The 21912-nt window shown below is 39.7% G+C and overlaps 1 long non-coding RNA gene across 2 annotated transcripts in view; it reads left to right on the forward strand.

Moving 5' to 3' along the window:
• LOC143368088 (uncharacterized) overlaps nucleotides 1-18860 on the forward strand; it is a 363051-nt gene extending 344191 nt beyond the window's left edge. Inside the window, exons 1-3 of one of the 2 annotated variants that reach the window (XR_013085141.1) lie at nucleotides 17857-18050; nucleotides 18244-18567; nucleotides 18655-18860. This is a non-coding gene — a long non-coding RNA (uncharacterized LOC143368088). Of the gene's footprint in view, nucleotides 1-17856; nucleotides 18051-18243; nucleotides 18568-18654 lie in introns of those variants that run through there. The other variant, XR_013085142.1, reaches the window with a different exon arrangement.
• The last annotated feature ends 3052 nt before the right edge of the window (nucleotides 18861-21912 follow it).

Here is a 21912-nt window from a genome sequence, read left to right on the forward strand (position 1 = left end):
TCCCGAAGACCTGCCACGTATATGACCCCCTTCTGAACTCACTCGGCATACCCGCCCTTGATCAACGCAGATCTGTGTCCGATTTAATGTTCGCCATCAAAATCTATATATGACCATATATAAAAGAAGAAGTCCTGACTGACTGACTGACTGACTCATCAACGCTCAGCTCAAACGGTTTAACCTAGGAACGTGAAATTTGGAAGGTACATTGTTCTCATGACGTAGGCACCCACTAAGGAAGGATTTTTGGAAACTCCATCCCCAAGGGGGTGAAAAGGGGTAAAGTGTATTTTAAATTGGTTTTTACTCACAAAGATGATCCACACAAATGCCTAAAACCCCTAAGGGGGTGTAAAGGGGTGAACTGTATTTTCACGGATTCTTCACAATCTCTTAGTCCTGATTAGATATCAACTTGGTGTTCACTTTGAAAGGTTACCCACATAAATGCCAAAAAAACAATTTCAGGATTTTGCCCTAATCAACCCCTAAGGGGGTGGTGAAAAGGGGTGAAATGTGTTTTCATGGAGTCCTTAATGTGAACTTCACGAACGTTCAACACTTGCATGCTCAGTCTGCCTCGGCTTGCCTCGTTCGCGTTCGTGCCTCAAGTCTATACCCGGCTTTAGGAGAGGTCGCCATATTCGGCTACTTTACCCTATTAGTACGATTTAAGCTTACACACGCTGGTACGAAATAGGCACATAGATCAATTAGAATTCAAATCTATGGCGCTAAAATATATGTTCGTTGATGTCGAAACAAGAAATGCAGTGTTGTCCAAGCGTCCAAGCCAGAGCTTGCGAACCCTTTGGGGTTCTCCCACTCCCGTCCGCGTCGTCAGGGATACCGCGCGACGCTAAATCTGTGAGTAGTAATACATGCCGCCACAGTATGCCAATGCTACTACTACATATTCCTCGTGAATGTTCTTTGAGGACGGAGCAGTTGGAAGGGAAGCAGGCGCGTGAGGGGCCCCACTTCTGGACAGCGCTGGCCTAGGTCCTAGGCTCTAGAGCACCTACTTCCCCTTCGAACCGTTCCTTCCCCACATAGTACTCGCGGGGAATAGTAGCATTGGCTCGCTGTGGCGACGCGTGTGAGTAATGCATGCGTAATGTGTAGCGTCTGAGCTATATACCATTCCATATAAGAGTAGACCTACTCCCCCACCGATTTGCAACCCATCTGCGCAGCTCTCACTACTGCCTGCGTCCGCGATTGGTCGTAGCGTTTTCTTTGCCGATTTGCTACCAATCAACAGCCTCCTCAGAGTCATCGTTGCGCGGAACGAGTCTACTCTTAAGTGGAATTCAGTATATATGTATTCATGACGACGGAGACGCTAGCCTGTCGTGGTCGCCTCTTTAGCGTCGCGTATATCCTTGACAACGCGGTCGAAAGTGAGGGAACTCCACAGGACAGGACCCCCAATTTGGACAGCGCTGTTCTAGAGTTAGACTTTAGAACAGCGAAGTCCAGGTGGGCAGTCCGAGGATGCTAGCATCCATAGCGTCTTCTACGTGCTGCGAGGAAGTGGGTGCCTCGAAGCCAACGAAGCGACAGGCATGCAACGGATAGGGAAAACTCTATAGTCTGATTTTCGAGAGTTGAGACCTGAGGCGGCTCCCTCGGACGGAGCGTGGTTTAAGGAGGAACCAATGATGGCAACGTCGCACGCAATCCGTAGCGTACCATTGGTTTTTTCTTAAACTACGCTCCGTCCGAGGGATCCGCCTCAGGTCTCAATTCTCAAAAATCAGACTATAATAATGTGCGTGTAAGCTCGTACCCTTAAGGTGAAATTCCACGGCGCGTGGCTCGCCGACTCGCGCTCACCAAGCCGTCTCGCCGAACCTGGGCGAGCCGAGCCGACTCGCCGAACCCGAGTGAGCCGAGCCAACACGCCGAACCCGAGTGAGCCGAGCCGACTTCCCGAACCCAAGTGAGCCGAGCCGACTCGCCGAACCTGGGCGAGCCGAGCCGACTCGACGAACCTGGGCGAGCCGAGCCGACTTCCCGAACCCAAGTGAGCCGAGCTGACTCGCCGAACCTGGTCGAGCCGAGCCGACTCGACGAACCCGAGTGAGCCGAGCCGACTCACCGAACCTGGTCGAGCCGAGCCGACTCGACGAACCCGAGTGAGCCGAGCCGACTCGCCGAGCTCGCGCCGTGGAACTTCACCTTTAAGGCCAAAGGGCACACTACTAGAGTTTTCCCTATCCGTGGCATGCCCGCCGCTTCATTGGCTTCTATCACTCCCTTCCACGTAGCATGTAGAAGACGCTATGGATGCTAGCGTCCTCGGACCGCCCACCTGGTCTTCGCTGCTTTAGAACAACGCTCGGAGCAGCTACGCGGGACCTCTGCACTCACGGATCACCTTACCACGGCACCGCTACTTTCAAGGCGTTATTTTCTAGCTCCCAACGAGCGTATTGACTCCGAGTCCTCAAAAATCTACTCTCGGAGCAATAAGGTGTGCAGGCCTGGTATACACTTATGCGTCTTTAGTTTCATATTGAAATAAATAACTTTCCTTTGAATTGATGTTGAACTACTAATTAAAATTTGTAAACAGCTTTTCACCATTACTATTAAATCACGAAGTTTCTTATTTTACAAATTCACTACATGCACCGCAATGCATTCAACTAACGTAGACATATGGTAACGCGAACACGAGGATCTAAAGGATAATAAAACTGAAAGTTTGACAAGAAATCGAGTTCTTCGTTATCGCAATTCGCAATCCCATCCATCGTCTCTACTCCACGTCTGTATTGCCACAGAATGAATGACATTTAGTGCGTTACGGAGTTAATCGGTTTGAAACGTGTAATGCCCACGTGTTCTTTGACGCAAGCGCGTATTATCAAATTGTAGTGAAGGCGAGAAAACAGAAAGGCCATATAACACGGCCTACGCGATTAATGCTGTCGTATCATAGTTTTTGGTACCACTTGCTTCTCGAGTGATTTCTACAGTGGCCTACTTAATATCTCAAAAATGGCGCTTCATACTGATCTAACAAGTGCAGGTTAGAATCGAGACGTCCGCTTTTTGGGCAAAACTTGGATGAAACTGTAGTGAAAGACGAACATAAAGAAATCTTAGAATATTACACGTTAACGCTTAGCCATTTGTATAAAAATCGCTTTAAACGTTACTATTTCTACTAGGAGTTACTCCTGAACAATTTCTCTAGGAGTAGTTTCGATCACCGCTTTAGTTCTTGTCTGAACATCCTAAACTGTGAACTGAAAGACGAGTGTTCAATTTTTGCAGGGGATGGAGGATTTTACTTCCCATTTTACATTTGTTATCATTCTACGTGTTATCCCTAAACAAACTTTTTAATTTTCAATACAAGATCCCAATTTGAAAAAAATATTGGATTTACTATCATTAACAGGTAGATTAAGGGGTTAGGCCACCTTGGGCGGAGCAAAATTGCAGTCATTTTCGGCATTTTTTTTAGGAAGATAATGAAATAAACAGAAAATTTAATATGACGCCTGTTATTGTAAAACTCTCGCCGGAAAAAATTATATTTTTTTCCTACAAAATGGCGGCGGTAGAGCCGTGATACGCGAGATCTTGAGGTGCGACGTCTTCCACGGTGTTGAATCTCACGGCTATACCGTTTGACCTAGAACAAAAAACAAAAAAGTTTTATTTTCTACATGCCTAAAACTAGAGAAGTATGTATGGAAATCCAGAAACCTTAATTTGTCTCGAAATGGTGAACATGGGAAGAAAAAGTGCATTTTTTTTATAAAAGTGTTAATTGCAAAGAATATGTTCAAGATATCGCAAAACCGATATGTATTTCTTTAGATTTAGGAATGTAGAAAATAAAACTTTTTGGTTTTTGTATCTAGGTCAAACGGTACAGCCGTGAGATTGAACACCGTGGGAAATGTCGCTCGTCAAGATCTTGCGTATTACGGTACTACCGCCGCCATTTTGTGGGGAAAAAAATACGATTTTTTCCGGCGAGAGTTGTACAATAACAGGCTTCATATTAAATTTTCTATTTATTTCATTATCTTCCTAAAAAAAAAAGGCCAAAAATGATTGCAATATTGCTCCGGCTAAGGTAGCCAAACCGCTTAAGGGGGGAGACCACTGTAAAAAATAGGAAAAATCGATTTTTTTACATTTTCTGAAAGATGTACGTTTCAAGAAAGCTCTCTCCCAATTTTATGAAGAAATTCGCAAAATTGACGGAGATATAGTATTTTCCATGAAGCGGTGTCAAGCGCGCGAATGAGCCGCTCGAAATCCCGATTTTTTCCTGCAAAAACACGTGAGAAAATCAGGATTTCAAATTTAAATAGCCGCCATTTTGTTTTAACTTAATATTTCGGAAAATTCTCTGCGTCAACCTGAGGATACATTAATATACTAACGAAATCTTTTTTGTTTTTTTATTTTAGATAATCTGGTTCCGAATGGCAATGCTCACCGCAAAACCAAATTTTTAAAAATGCTTCTTGGATGTCGCTTGTTATTTTATTATAAACGTAAATATTTTTCTACGAAAAAATTACCAAATGTTCTTTAAATGTTGCTCTTTTAATCGCAAAAAGTTTTGTAAAAATATACGCTTCCGCTTCTTAAAAAAAAATTCATAAATATTCGCCTCTTTTCGGCCGCCTGACTAGGTATAACCCAGACCTTAACCCGCCTATATAGTAGCCTTCTGAACGAATAAAGAGAGCCCATGAAGGGGTCCAAAGCACCAAAGTATTGGTTAGCAATGCTCATAGCTGTACTAATAGGGTCGCACGCATAAAAACGATATCTCGTCAGCCGCGAAACAAAGAGAGGCCTAGACCGCAAGTTCCTCACCGGAGTATTGAACGTGACTAGAGCCAGCAAGCCAGGACAACTAATTTGGCCATTAATTATTTTATACAGGAAAATCATGTCCGCAATATGCCTACGATCCTCAAGGGTGGTTAACTTAAGGGATGCAAGTGCCGGGCGATAATCGTGATCAGTTCTGTCCATAGGATTTCCCAGGATACGCGAGGCGAACCTCGAAAATCTGTGCTGCACACTTTCAATGGATTTTATAAGTTTAGCACTCCTGGGACTCCAGATGATCGAGGCATATTCAACATGAGGCCTAACAGGGGCAACGTATAACAACTTCAAGGTATCAATGTTTCTGAAATGTCTGGCAAACCTAGAGGTAAAACCCACGGTTCTCATGGCCCTATTAGTGCATCGCGCATGAGGCCTGAAAATTCAGTTTCTGCTACAATTCGCTGTCCCGAGTACAGAATGACGTGGTTGTAAGAAGTCCAGGACTGTCCTTAGTGGGAAAGACCAAGTTGCGCTTACCAGAATAATAATTGCTCATACAAACTATACGCATCTGTATCGTCCAAAAGCAGAACGTCATCCTGTTTGCAAAGCGTGCGACATAATTATTTCTGTGGAACATATCATTACATCTCTTTTAAAATATCAGTGAAAACAGAGCCTAACAAATGACAAAAGATTTTAAGTCGGCCAGGCCTTTCCGAGCAATCGCTTTTGTCGAGAACGTTTCGCTTAACTCGTCCCGAGAAAACGTTCGGGCACACTCGGGCGATACTTTCGATCCTTTCTAGAACATGTCGACCTGAAAACACGCCAAAGCCGTGCACAGGATGCAAATCACCCGGCGTGATACCACGCCGACGCCAGTCGGCGTGTTGAGGAACTACACAAGAGAAAGCTTACCGACTGGACATAACCTCAAAACTTAAATAAAGAACTAACAAAATTCTGTCCAGCCATCCTGCAGCTCCAACAACCGTGCTGACCTCTGCCGTAATTTTCATTTAATGCGCACACTGTACCCACTTTTGCTGGAGGTCAATTCGTGCATCAGTTCGATATTCCTTCGAATCGCATTTTCTGTAATTTTCTACTCACGGTGTATCCGCTCGCTAAATAGAAGCCAGCCTTGGAAAATTGAATGCGCGATAGTGAGAATTGGTTTGGTGGACAGGAATATTCGTGGGAGGGAAGTGTAGGTACCGCGTTCGAATCGAAGAAGACAAAACTGAAGGAGGGTGAGAGGATTGGTCGGGTAATGTAGAGGTAGGTCTGCGAGATGCGGGTTACGGGTCGCGAAGTTAGCCGCGTCGTAATAAATTCGAACGGTAGCGTGTCCCGGCGATTCCGCCTCGACTTGATCGAGCGCACAAAAATAAAGTAAAACGCGGCAGTGTTAAGTCGGTTATAAACAAAGATACAAACTACTGGTAGCTTGCGGGACCGCGACTCACGCATGGCTGCCGACGATAGAAGCAGCCAGTTCCGCTTTATGATCCCATAAATATCTCAATAGGATCTTAAATTACCTCTCCGGCCGGAGTCTGCGACTCCCTCAACCGCTCGCTGGCTGGCTGCTGTTCCGCCACCGCCGTTGGCTGCTGCTGCCTCTGCCACCGCCGCCTCTGGATATACATTTACCCGGCCGAGTTTTCGGTGGAGACGTTACTGTTATTTATGGGCTCGTTTATCAAGGTGGCACCCCTTTCCCCTATCGTTGCTTCGATGCAGACTATCCGCCACTGCGAAGCCAATCCCGAGATATATCGCTTCGATACCAATCCGGGCTCTCTGGAGTGAAAGAGAGTTTCGAGGAGGCAACTAGCTCCGTCCCTCTGATCCCTTCTTTCAACTTTTCGCCCGGGGGCGCACCCCGAAACTTCTTTCTGGTGATAAATGCTCGTGAAGAATCGCAGCCGAACGATAGCGGTAATTAGCGGTGCCTCGTTTGTCTCCTTGTCTGCTGCGTGCTTGACGAGCCTGCGGTTCCCGCCCGACGCGCGCAATCCATCTCCGAGTTTGCCGGAAAACTGCACTCCTATCGACTATCAATTCGAACCGAGGCGTCATAAAATACACCGTACCAAAACGATACATCGGATCGAAAGGATCCCGCAAACTTTTCAGAATGTATATCCGATTCACCGCTCTGTTGGCAATGAAGATTGCTCTTCAGCGTTTCCGCAAACAATGGAGTTCATGGTTGTAGGAACGTTGTTGCGCGGCTGCACATCTTAACGGTAACGGTGGAGAATTGATTTTGCAACAAGTTTCACAAGGCGCCACGTGCAGAGAAACGTTCCAAGGAATCTTCCGTTGAATAGTACCGTGCTAACACATGTCCGCGCGCGCAGCATATCCGCATTAACCTTTCATAGTGTTCACGTAACATCGAAAAAGGATCGTAGTTTTAGGTTTCCTTGTCGGAAGACAAATAGCAGCAGTCGACAGGGAGCGCAGCCCACTTTGTCCCCGACAGCGAGGCGAATAAACGCCCGATCACTTTACGAGCTAGACGGGGTAAGAGTAAAGCAGATAGTGCGAACGGGAGCAAGAGAAAGGCGAGGGAACAGACGGAGAGAAAACCCACCCTTTCTCAATTCGTACGTATCCACCTACACCCTCGAGGCCAACAATCCATTCCAGTCCCGCCAACACTATCCAACCCCTGATCCGAAACAGGAGTGTGAGAGAGGACTTCGGGGATCTCGGTCGAGCAAAACCGCAGTGTTGATGTGAAAGCTGATAATCCCGTATCTCGCCACTCTAGCTGATTAATATCTGTTTCATCGATGATGCGATTTCTGGAGAATTGGCATCCTCATGCACGCAACCCTATCTCCATTCTGTTCTGTTTTAAATGCTGATAAAATACGAGCCGACCTGCATTAGTGTCTATGACACGCGAAGAGGAACTGAAACTGCTAAGATAAAGAAGCACAGTTTGGTGGAAGATGGTGTCGCTTAAAACAGTCAATCGAAAATGTAAAATAAACGATTTTGTAAGACACATTAACATTGAATCACTTTTCGAAGTACTTCGGGTATTATTGTGCGGCATGTTTGTATGCAATTAGGGCTGTCGTCGCTCCGGGTTTCCCCGGATTTGTCCTCTTCTTTAGGGCGCTCGGGGACGTCCAGTGGGATTTTCTGTAGCGATCTCAAAAAGTCATTAATAAATTCCTACTTTGTACAAATATATTTTCCATTTATTTCTTGATTCCAGTTGCAGTCTATAAATTACAGAAATTGTTGTCTTGGGATATCATACCTAATATAAGAAGTAGTTAAAGGTGTCCGAGTTTCAAGTGGAAATGTCCGGGGTTTTAATGCCTTCTGTCCTAGATTAGTGATTTTACGGATGACAGCTCTACATGCAATCGAGAAAAGTAGTCATTTACAATCAAAAGTCGTATGTATAGCTATATGAATGCACATACTGCTTTTTAGAAAGACTAATGGAAGTTCGTTTGTAACTGTATAAAGTGTTACAAATATAAGCCATTCAACAATTTCCATATGTACTCTAAATAGAAATAAGGGAAATCTTCATTACCATGTTACATATAAAAAAAAGACATTTATTTCATTTTCCATTTCTGGGATAAATTTGGTATTAGTCGTTCAATGGTACGTGTAATCGTACAAAAAACTTAGTTTACTAAATAAAAACTGAATAGGTAACTTAAATATGATTATGTAATTCATATGCGATTACTATTAGCCAATCAAGTATTTGCCTATAATTTACTAATATTTTATATACAGGGTCTTAAAAAAGTTATGGCCACTGTTTTCAGAGCTGAAAATACACCTTTGAATGGGTGGAGATTTGTAAAAACAATAGCGGCAAAATTGTTTATAACATTGAAAATTAATGTTAATTTGTTATCTTCACATCAACATATTCTGCTCGCTGAAAGGAGAAACAGTCTTAATGGAACCGTATGCCGCAAACGCACCGTTTCCTCAAAAACGTAAAAATGGTTTCATCGAATACATGGATTACATCATCCATGCCAAAATTTTATCAATTTTTTTTTTATAGAACGATGGGTTTGCGACAAATGATTCCTTTTACATTTTTCCTTCTTTCAGCCAGCAGAATATGTTGATGTAATGAAAAAAATTTATATTAATTTTCAACGTTATAAACAATTATGCAACAAGTTTTTTTTTACAAATCCCCACCGATACAGAGGGATAGATTCACCCCTGAAAGCAGTGACCATCACTCTTTTAACACCCTGTACATGCATACATACTTCTGAACAGTAATTAGAGCAACATCAATAGATTGTAATATTAAATCATTTTTTATTCGTACATACCGGCTATGTTAAGACAGTTGTTCTGCGTTCTTTTATCTATTATTAGCACTAGGTACATATTGTGTCACGACGACCATTATCTACACTATTGTACTTACAACAGTGCTTTATCTCTTCGATACTTTTTGGTGTAAGCCTCATTAACTGATTAACTTCCTAATTAACTGATAGTAAAGTTTCTTCGAAAAGCCTTCTCTACGTGACGATATGCACGAGTAGATTTCTCGATTATCTCACCGGGCATAATCGCACGTCTGTCGGCACACCCCCTTCGTCAGGTGTTTGACATGACTTGTTATGTCTTCGAACTTATTGATAAGGACGATCATAAATTAATATGGAAGCGATAGTTTTTTTCTAAATTGAGTATTACTAAGTTGTATGAAACGGTTGAGAGGTGATTGTGAATGTATAATTTTTTTTACATATGTGAGAACATAGCTTTAGGAACAGCCGATGCATGGCGAAGTGCAGTTTAGTTTAGTGTTGAGAAAGTTTCCAGGCGATTTGTAAAGAATCTTACGTTACTAAGTTAAAATATTAGGAACAGTTGAGTATGTTTATATAGAAGGTTACAGTTAATATTTACATTTGTACCACACTTAATCAAGTGTAGGATCGTTTATAAAAGCTGAGGAGTTTATCAAAGTATTGTGCATTTAAAAGTTAAGTAACGTTCATATGATTTATATTAGAACTTGTTTGAAGGTAGTAGTAGTAGTAGTAGTAGTATTAATTTTTAATTCGCGCCTTTATTACTCATGCTAAAATGGTACATGTGACATCAGTGAGAAATAGAAAACCTAGAGTAAAGGCTAGGTTACAGTGAAAGTACTGTTTATAAACCTAACCATATAAATCTAAAATCTAAAGCTGAAACTAAAACTAAAACTAAAACTGAGACTGAGACTGAGACTGAGACTGAGACTGAGACTGAGACTGAGACTGAGACTGAGACTGAGACTGAGACTGAGACTGAGACTGAGCCTGAGCCTGAGCCTGAGCCTGAGCCTGAGCCTGAGCCTGAGCCTGAGACTGAGACTGAGACTAAGACTGAGGTTGAGGCTGAGGCTGAGGCTGAGGCTGAGGCTGAGGCTGAGGCTGATACTGAAGCTGAAGCTGTAGTTAAAGCTAAATATAAAACTAAAAACAATTATAGTGAGACACAATTGAACACGAATTAATCTCAAACTACAAACATGGACTGGGACATGAAAGTAAGGGATGACATACTAAGAATAGTATTTATAGATGAATTATTGTTGAGCAGTGAATTGGAAAGACGAATATAATTTTAGCTGACGAATGCTTACTGGGAGAGAGTTATACTAATGTGCAGAGATATAAAAAAATGATGCTTCGGGAGAAGAGATTGATGGTTGCAAGAAAACTGGAAATATTATTTCTCCACTTGTGTGTATATAATATTACAAATATAATATGAAAAAATTACCAAATGTTCTTTAAATGTTGCTCTTTTAAGCGCAAAAAGTTCTGTAAAAATATACGCTTCCGCTTCTTCAAAAAAAAATCACAAATATTCGCCTCTTTTCGACCCCCTGACTAAGCATAACCCCTTAAGGTAGTTCCTAGATATTCAACTAAATTCAAGAATTCTTTCAAATTTCGTTCAAAACTAATTTGGAATACAAGAAACCCTTGTACAAAGATTAAAATCGATTTACCACATAGTTATTGAGAAATTGTTAATTAAAGTTGATGCATTTTACCACAGTGGCATATGGCAGAGCCGAAAAATAGAGGGTTATAGTTTCAGTTTTTCTTCTGAAACAGGAAAACTATATTCGAGAAGTGTACCAAAATTGGCACAAAATTACATCGAAACGTCAGGAAATGAATTTATTAATTTCTGCAAAACTGACCACATCGTTTCTTCGTAAATGCCCTTAAAAAATATTTTTAGAAACTACGTAGAGCAGTCAACGTGGCAACGTCGCACAATCGATATGTTTAGACATTTAAATAGCGAACGACTTTTCAAATTCATATGAACATTCTTTCTGACATTTTGGTTATTGGCAAAGGAATCTACCACCGCGGGAATGGTGGCGCTAGTGTAACAAACAAATATGGACGACGCATACCTTTTACTAAATGTTTATACGAATCCAGTAGTATACAAGTTTATTTCAAAGTTATATCTTACAGTAAAAATATTAACAATACATTTAGACACAATTTTGGAATATGTAAAAGTATGTAATGTGAACAATTTTAGTTGCTCCGCTTTTTGCCACTTTTATGAAAACTTAAATTCAGATCATTGTTCGTTGTAGCGTTACAATTTGTTACACAACATTTATTTCTGCATACAGTTCATCAATACTGTGAAAATTGGTAGGCTGCAATAAATCGTACACTTGCGTCGGCCATTACTACTAGTTCGCGTACCGACCGCTAGTGTCGCATACTAATGTTCTACTCCCGCGCTCCGAATGAATGCGACGTTGCCAGATCTGCAGCTCCACTACTTTCGTATTACAATTATTTATATTAACATTGAATTTTTTAAAATATATATATACATGATGTTAAAAAATATTATTATTAATTCTATAGTATCATACTACTTTATACTTATCGTTTATTACTCAACTCTAGTTTGACTAACACAGTTGGTTAGGACCTACCTTAAGCGGCCCCTAGACGGTCAATATTATTGCGCAATATTGAATATATTCGGAGAATGTATCAACGGAGAAAAAATTTATTTTGAAGTTTCGTATTATTGGTTACACGGACCGTGCTGTCAATTTTTACTTTTCTCTAAATAATTTTTTTCCGTTCATTCATTTAATCAGCCTGAGAATAAAAGGAGAACAGTCTCCCCGAGTAGGTACTCGCAATAATTCCTTAGACAAGAAACAGTGCTTTTCAAGGATGACGGTGGCAGCGACGTCAAGTTGAAGCTTTAAAGCGCTGAATCGTTCTAGTGCTAACGTAAACTGTCCTACGATGGAATAATGGAAGGCCAGTGAAAAGACAGGAGGACAAGCGTTGCCGGCGGTTGACGGACAAAGATAAATAAATAAAGGAAACGGCGTACGCGTACAAAGGGAAGCAATATCCTTGTCTTTAGTCTTGTGCAGAACTCGGTGGCTCGTAGTTGGATGAGGAGCTAATAGCGGTTGCGGTAAACAAGCCGCTTCTGCCACGGAAACATCGTGTGCTCCGCAGCCTTTCCTCTTATTCTTCCATTCCTCTCTGTCGCTTCTGCCGTCTTCCTCCGCCTTCCGGTTGCTTCCATTTGATCCTTGCCACCTCCTTCCGTTCCCGTCGCTGCTGCCATCACCGTTCCTTTTTCTTTGCCGCAACTATTTCCGTTGTCTGATCACCTTCGCCCATTCCCGTCCATTTACTATGTCTTTCGCGCGTGATTTGCACTTCACTTTTTCATCTAGACTTCCAATGACGGAGCTGCTGTTATAACAGTCAGCTGAAATATATTTTGGCTGAATGAGATTAAGATAAAGCTGAGGCGCTGCAGGAGATGTCTCGCGCTTTACGCGGGCTGTTGAAATGGATAGATTTCATATTTCTTTATTAACCGAAGTTGGATTCAGTTTTTTAAGGCCCCTTTGGACGTCAACTGTGGGTTAAGTGATTACAAAGAAATTCGCGGACGGATGATAATTTTTCAAAACGACTGTTAATCCTTCCGCGAAGAAAGATGAAACGTTCTGGTCGCACGAGGATAAACTATATTCAATAACCGGTCTGTTGCATAATGAATGTAGGAGACAGAATGTCACGCGAAACATGCAGTAAAAAAAAAATAGGGAGATAAATCGAAACGACGATTTAACATACCTACCTATATAAATCTTAATTAATATTTCTTAAAACGTCGGCAGTTTGAATAGTTAATATTCGGACAGTTGAAATTTCTGTTTGCCTGTCAATGTGTTGACATAAATCACGATTCGTCGTATCATTATCTGAGTAATACTTTAAAATATAGTATTTTCGAGAAAATAATTTCCGCTTATTTTTCTGATTATACTGTGCGAAATTCGAGACCGTTGATAAAACTAAAAGTTTCTTTCGCTCGAAGAAATACAGAACACACGTTTATCAGTATTTACTGTTAAAGCAGGTACAATAAACTCTAATTACATACCCAGCCCTTATTTTCATTATGTATTTTTATTAGCAATATGTTGTACATATTCTATTTCAGTACATTCCAATATTGTGGTGTGTAGATAGTTCTGAAATAATTATGTTGCTATTATAAATGTTATTGTATCATTTTACGTCTGAACGAATGTCTGTTGGACAAGAGAGTTGTTCTGAAGTTCCTGGAGGGTCCTCTAGATTCTGATGTACGTTGCAGTGAAACGTTGATACATGCATCATGATGCAGGTTTCATGATACATGTTGCTACGTCTGTAGATCGGTTTCCGTGTTTTAGAATCAGAAGCGGAACTGGCATCTTGCTCATCAGCTAGGCGCGTGAGCAAGATGCAAGAGTCATGAAACCTGCAAGCAACATGCTTCAGCGTCGGGAGGACCCTTTGAGGGTTGCAGGCGACAACAGGCCCCTACGCTGGACAGCGCTGGTTTAGGTGCTATAGGTTCCACCGATTTGGATGAATGTTTTGACGCCTCGACTTTAACGACTCCCCGGTGCCGTCTGCAATGATTAATTATAAAACAAAAAAATTATTTTTACTCTGATAGCAGACAGACGTCTGAAGACGCCCAAAAGACGCCCTAAAGCCGTCCAGACCTAAAACAGACGCACAATTGACGTCTTTAAGACGTCTGTGCTATGTGGGATATAGTTTGACATCCTTAATAAAATGCAAAAAGTTCCGTTAAATTATATGTAGCAGTTGTCTTTTAATTAATTCCTAAAAATCACCTATTTTTATGGGCTCTAAATCGGAACAGACTCTTAAAGGGATCTTCCGGTCTAAAAGTTGATTTTTTTTTATTTCATTTTTCGAATGTTCAACCTTTTAGGAATACGTGTTTAAAATGATTTGTTGAAATGCGTAAAATTCCTGAAGTTATAGGCACTCGGCGCCCACATAAAACTTTAAACGTGTTTTTCTCGAAACAGTGTTCTCAAAACGGTGGGACCTGTATTTCCAAAAGTTATTATCCGATTCGTCTGAAACTTTTTTTACTTTGAAGAATATACTTTTGTCTAGGGGGGATACGAGAAAAAATACAAAAAATTGAAAATTTATAATTTTGAAAGGCGTTGAAAGGATGAAAAATATAGGGGAAAGGTGATTTCAAATTTCAAATGTCGTCATTTTCTAAAAAAATGTCATTTTTAAATTTTTTCTGGGTTTCCCCCTAGCCAGAAGTGTATTCTTCAAAATAGAAGAAGTTTTAGTCGAATCGGATAATAACTTTTGGAGATACAGGTCCCACCGATTTGGATCAATTTTTTGACGCCTTGACTTTAACGACTCCCCAGTGCCGTCTGCCATGATTAGTTATAAAACAAAAAAATATATTTCTATAACTTAAGACATCCTTAATACAATGCAAAAAGTCCCATTAAATTATATACAGTAGTTTTCCTTTAATTAATTCCTGAAGTTCACCTATTTTTTTGGGCTCTGGACCAGAAGGTCTCCTTAAAGACGTCTGTGTAAAGTCCCAAAGACGTTCATATTCACAAACCAGTAGGTCAGTCTTAAAGGCGCCCATAAGATGTTTTCACGACGTATTAAGACAGTTGTCTTGGGACGGACGTTTTAAAGAGGTCTTAAGACAGTCGTCTTGGGACAGACGTCTTAAAGACGTCTTAAGACAGTCGTATAAAATATGTTTTAAAGTGCATTGTTAAGACGTCCCGATTTGTACCCCTTTAACACGTCCAAATAAGGTAGCAAGAGGTTCAGAACAATAACAGATGTAAAATGGTCGTCTGTAAGACGTCGTGTGCTATCTGGGATATCTATGAGTGTCGACGTTTAAAAATTTTAAGTATCAATAATATATGTACATTGAATGAAAATAATTATCTTACACCCAGATAATATGAAATGTGCTTAAAATAAAATTAGACCTAACTATAAATCTATACATGTATTATTTACAGCAAGAGACACTTTTTGAAAGAATTTTTGAGATTCCACAGTAGTAGATATGTTTTACAGAACCCGTTTGTTTGTGACAAACTTGTAAAGTAGAATTGAATTATTGTTGTAAGCAAAGATGGGCAAAATTTTTATTTAAATAAAATTTCGAATAACGAATAAAAGTGAAAAAATGATTCGTCATGTGTCGAGTAAAGTTAACCCGAGGCGGCTCGAACGCACACCAGAAAATTATTCGACGCCGAATAAAGTTAAAGTTACAGTTACAGCCAAAGTTAAAAAATTTATTCGACGCTGAAGTTGAAACTCTTGACGAATACAAAAATTAACTTTATTTTTCGAATAGTCTAAAGTTAAAGTAATTTTTTATTTGATCCTTATTTAAATAATTTGTTATCTAGTTAATGCCCAACTCTGGTTGTAAGAGAACATAAAAAAATAAATATTTGCCACCTAGGCCCCTGCACAGAAGGCCCCGGCAGGGCCCCATGACCCAACAAAATTATGATTAGGACTACGTGACTAATCGAGGAATTTAGGAACACGTCCGTTAGGTCGGGGAACAGAATATTTATTAAATTTATACAGAAAATGTAACAATAACTTTAGCAACTAATAAACAAAAGAACAATTAATTATAAACATGAATAACTCACGTATCCAAACACTTTATTTTTTCTGTACTACTACACTTGACCCGTTTTTAGTAAACTACCTCTTCATTTTCCCGAAAAATGGACCCCTGACATAAGGCCCCCGTAGGGCCCTATCTTCAACAAAAAGTTACGATTTTAACCAACACTATTTTGTTTCTGTACTACTACACTTAGCCCGTTTTTAGTAAACTACCTCTTCATTTTCCCGAAAAATGGACCCCTGTCCATAAGGCCCCCGTAGGGCCCTATCTTCAACAAAAAGTTACGATTTTAACCAACACTATTTTGTTTCTGTACTACTACACTTAGCCCGTTTTTAGTAAACTACCTCTTCATTTTCCTCCAAAAATGGGCCCCTCAGAACGTTTGCCACCTGGGCCTTTTTTCTTAAATCCGCCTCTGATGGTCGTACAAGTTAGTAATATACCTAACCTTCTATCCTTAAAACCACTCACTGTGGTCATATCGGTCCTTGCTATTACTTCCTACCTTTATAATCCTTACTACAGGTAATTGTTTGAGTTCGCCCCATTGCAGGAAAAACTTTTAGGACCTAATGAACCGTTACGCATTCGGTAACTGTTCTTCGTTAATTTACTACTTTTCGCATAATGTTTTAAAATTCTTCAATCTTCGTAAGTTTAGCACACTTTAAATAATATTCCATAATAACACATGGCTATTAAAAGTTACATTGTGCAAAATAATTTGGCACGATAACAAAAATTAATCCTAAACGAAACAACAAAAATAAATAAAAAAAACCTTTTACATTCTTTTTTTTCAAAGATGATAATTACGATTTGTAAAACACGATCGAAAGTGTAAATAAAACCGTTTTAAAATTGCCGGTAAGCGTGAAGAACAATTTTTAAAACGCGACCACCCCCAATGTAGAATTTACGTTACAGGCCTGCTAACGCGGGGCTTTTGGGTGAACACTGAAAAAAATTCCTCCGGACTTTATAGAGGGTCCCATTTCTTCGCTGAAAATCGAGCTACCTATAATATTTAGTAATAAGCTTGGCTACCCGATGTAAAGTTTATTGCGGGTAAAAATAACGGTTACGAGACAACTGATCGAGGGAACGTTTATTAGTCGCTAAGCTTGCGCATAGGTTCGCTGTAAAATCGGTACGTTCTCGTCGTCTTTAATAAAGAAAAAGGTTAATAGAACCTAACGTTCTTGAATTTTACGCGTTGTTAAGTACGTATCAAAGTAAACTTCACTGATGTGCACTGCGAAGCTTGGGCAAAGCAATCTAAAAGCACTCTGGTAGAATACGTCTTTGTAGAATTATGCACACTCATTAGCACGTAATAAACGGTAATGCACTTCACACTATCTTTGAGCTGTCCACCGTACTTCATTCAGCAGTTAATGCATTCTGCCCCGCTATCGGGAGACAGTAACATCAACATGTAATTATCCCTAACCTTTGTGAAGAAATATTGCAAATTCAGGCGAATATTCCTGTAACCGCGTAAAAGCGTGACTCCACGCATAAGAAATGAAACATTGTTAAACCGCGTAGAACCGTTCACATTCTTTACTCAACGATTTGAATTCCTGTGAGACGATGTACGTATTTAGAAACACTTATTGCAGGTAAGCGTTTACTTAGAAATTGATCCATTATCCGAAGTTCTTTTCTTTTAATTTGTTTTCTGTTCTGCCAAATGAAGCGCATAAAATGTACTAATTCACAGCGGACTATATACTAGCCGTGCTATACAACGTGGCAACACCGCTCACGCGAGGATCGGGAGTCCCATTTTCAATAATAGAGTTTTGTACTCAATTAACTTTATTTTGTGATATAAAATTATACTAATATACCGTATTTTTTTTATTAATTTTGTATAAGCAATACATAAATATCATAAGTATAGTAAGTAGAAGTAATACAGTAGTATACTAATATTTATAAACGTAGTATATAGTTTGGTGTTGTGATGCATTATATTTGAAATATTTACAGAGTTTTCAAGAAAAGATAAGTGGGAAACCAGATAAAGCCATTCTGAACCAAATTGAAGGATTTAAAAATTGATAAAGTTATGAATAAGTTAATAGAGACCTGAAATAGACAAAATTATTGGTACGAAGCCAAAGAGGTTAAGTGCCCGTGGAAAAGAGGTTAGCGTAATTAGTTATCGAAAGGAACAATTACGCAGTTAATTATAAAATCGTGTTAGAGGACAGTAATATAATTGTGGAAAATTTCCTCACCACCCTAATGTAGCAAATTGATGTTTTAAGAAAAGTTGAATTTAAAAAAAATTATTGAAAATCTAATTACTATTGAAAGTTTTTAATTTACGATTTTTAGAAGTGATGTCTACACGCATTTGCAACTGGCTATTATTTACGGTTTTCACATAATCGTTTAATATAATATTTGAAAAAATGGATAATAATTTAAAGAAAATACTGTCGTAAGCTTGACCACAAACGCGTGTATCTGAAAATGCAAAATAATGTATATCTGATTGAATACTAATATATGTTAACTTACATAAAATATGTTTATGATTTTCAGATTGCAAAAGTTGAGATTCGAAATTACCATAATTTATTATGGCTTCCATTATTGCATACATATGAATCAATGAGGTTATCACTTCTTCAGTGGGAACAGAAAGGCCCCCTCTTTGTAAGTGATCAAAATATACATTGCCTACAGTTTTACCTTTGTCCTCCACAATTAATAGTCTATATATATTGCAATTTAACTTTTTAGCAACAGAATGGGGCCCATAACCGGATATGTGAATTTTAATGGGATCATCTACAACCGCCAGAATATTTTGTTGGTGTCCAATTTATACGAGGAACAGCAACCATTTATTTTTTCGGTAAGTCCCCATCTTAGAGGAATAAAAATATAGAATTGTAAATATTATCTTTTAAAGTAGTATCATAATTTCCCTTGCGATTGGGAACACACCAACGCCATTATTAATGAATATATGAAATTTGTAAAAAAAATACATGTAAAACAAATTGTCCAAAAATGCTACAGATTGTATTAAATAAATGTGTTACACGCAGAAATAAGGATCTGTTGGGTTAATATAAATAAATAAAACACCTGGGTTATTGCTCCGATTCTGATAGAGGACTTCAGTTCTACATTAATATAAATATTTGAAAGATATACGTGAAACTGAATGGCCGGTGAGTAGTGAGAGGCTGGGAGGCTAACACCATAGACATGTATAGACGTAGCAGAAGCTTGGACTATTGGCGAGGGGAACGGTAGGCTTGGAGGGGAAAAGGCAGAAGTCATATACAGGCACGTCGGGTTAGCTTCGGAAGCATTCGGCATGCATATCCACTGCGTTACCCGATTTGCCTGTACCGCTCCCCTTACCGCGAATCTTACACCACTCCTCAGCTTACGCTCCGTCTATATATGTCTATGGCTGATGCGGTAGGTTGGGTTAGGTATATCGAAGCCGGACTCTCGCGGTGTTGCCATTTTACCTACAGCACGGCTAGTACTAGAGTCGGCTGAGACTAATTCTTTGTCGAAATAATTAGCGGCGATGAATCGGGGATGCAAATACAAAATATGATAGACAATAAATTCGGTAATTATTTAGAAATTTTCCATCCTCACCGATTTTGATGAAATTTGGATATGATGTCGGGGACACGATTCTGAACAACTTTTTCCTATACATGTTACCGCCGCTCGACCTTCGTTTCCGAGATATTCGCGAAAAACTGCTGCTACTACTACACTATTAGGGATTTCAATCCCGGAATCGTAATCCCGGGATCTCGGCTGTTTTTTTATTCTAAAACACCCGGGATTTGATATATCAAGTTATAACTTATCCCGAGAATTTCGAGAATTTTTAAAAACGTAAATTACTTTATGAACAACTGAACAATATAAAAATGGAATCCAAAGAACAGCAGGGATCCTGGGATCCCGGGATTGAACTCCCTATACATAATATATTCTGCCGTATACCCACCTACAGCAGGCGTCTGTGGCAGCGTATGCGCCAGCATGGGACAAAACAAATCACGAAGCTGACCTTTGTTTCCGAGATATTTGCGAAAAACTGCTGCTACTACTACACTATTAGGGAATTCAATCCCGGAATCGGAATCCCGGGATCCCGGCTGTTTTTTTTATTCTAAAACACCCGGGATTTGATATATCAAGTTATAACTTATCCCGAGAGAATTTCTAGAATTTTTAAAAACGTAAATTACTTTATGAACAAGTGAACAATATAAAAATGGAATCCAAAGAACAGCCGCGATCCTGGGATCCCGGGATTACGATCCCGGGATTACGATCCCGGGATTGAATTCCTTATACATAATATTGTATTTTGCCGTATACCTACCTACAGCAGGCGTCCGTGGCAGCGTATGCGCCAGCATGGGACAAAACAAATGACGAAGCTGACCTTTGTTTCCGAGATATTTGCGAAAAACTTCTTTTGACTTATTCCGACGCAACGCATTCCACTTTCCAACTTGTCCCGGGTATTAGTATTGGTTGGGGCTAGACCAGCGCGGGGGGCGCGCGCCCGCTCGCGGGCGCGTAAAGCATGCTAGCGAACCGGTATGAGTCGAGGTGTTGACGGGCATCCGAAAGTTTCTGGTTCAAATCTCTAAACTCACATCAGTCCACTATCATCCTTTCCGCGCCCCCCGCACTAATCTAGCCCCAACCAATACTAATACCCGGGACAAGTCGGAAAGTGGAATGCGTTGCGTCGGAATAAATCAACAGTAGTTTTTCGCAAATATCTCGAAAACGAAGGTCGTGCGGCGGTAACATGTATAGGAAAAAGTTGTTCAGAATCTCGATCTTGATAACATATCCAAAAATCATTGAAATCGGTGAGGATGGAAAACTTCTAAATAATTACCGTAAATTAGTAGTAATAAATATTGCCTTCTGAATATAACAGATATATGTACAATGTGAAGATATCGCAAATATATATTTTAATTGTACGTAGTATCATACTTATGGGATCAGTAGTTCGTATTTTTGACACCAGTTGTTACAGAACGCTCTATTTGTGCCACAACGCATCACGAAGCCACGTTGTTTTTATTATTTCACTGATATGCATACTAGCGATGACAACCTGACTGATTTATGACCTACATGACATAATCTGTAATGATTTATTATTCATTTGATTAACAAATAAGTACAAATTATTCAGCGCTCCATTTACTTTTATAATTAATTACAGATATGTAATACGCTCACGTTTCAACAATTCATTTACTTTACCCCATAAAAACGGTTTATCTGACTGCCTGACTAGCTGACCGATAATGTTTTGTTAATCAAAATTATACAACTTTTTAAACACTCTGCGAATAAAATGAAAATTATTTTCTTCTCTCTTTGCGCTTGTTAAATTGGGCAATTTAATGAGAGAAATTTATTTACAAGTACACAAAGCGACGATTACACAAAGTTGTACTGGTTACCGGCAATTTGCATAGTCTCTACTCGCGCAATTAATAGGGTAAACTCGAGTAAGTTCGTGGTGCAGGTTACTCCGTGATACTTTTTCATTTTTCTGTAACTCTAAATTGTCTGACTCAATTTAAATGGAACAAACACCAACAGACAGCGTTGATCTTCAAGTTAATGCTGTGGTAAAATAACGAGTCAATTGAAGTTAGTGTGATAGAGTGAGAGAGCATTTTGTTACAGCAGCGCATTATTCGTGAAATTTTTCGTGCTAGTCGTTGACGATTGCTTGTTTATTTATTATATGTGCTTTAGAAGATGAATGGAAAGTTCAAACTGCAGGTAAGTGATGGTAAAACGACACTTTAACAAGTTTTACTCTTGCAATTATCGTACAATAAGGCATCAGTGTTATTTTCGTTTATGAAAGGTGACTGAATTCTTTTTTTTCGTGTGCCTGAAAGTTTCAGGCTGAAACTGCGTTTCTGATTGCGCTGTTTGAGAAATTTTTATGGTCAATTCCAGAAACAATGT

The sequence above is a fragment of the Andrena cerasifolii genome, chromosome 4, assembly GCF_050908995.1.
Source record: "Andrena cerasifolii isolate SP2316 chromosome 4, iyAndCera1_principal, whole genome shotgun sequence".
NCBI classification, from domain to species: domain Eukaryota; kingdom Metazoa; phylum Arthropoda; class Insecta; order Hymenoptera; family Andrenidae; genus Andrena; species Andrena cerasifolii.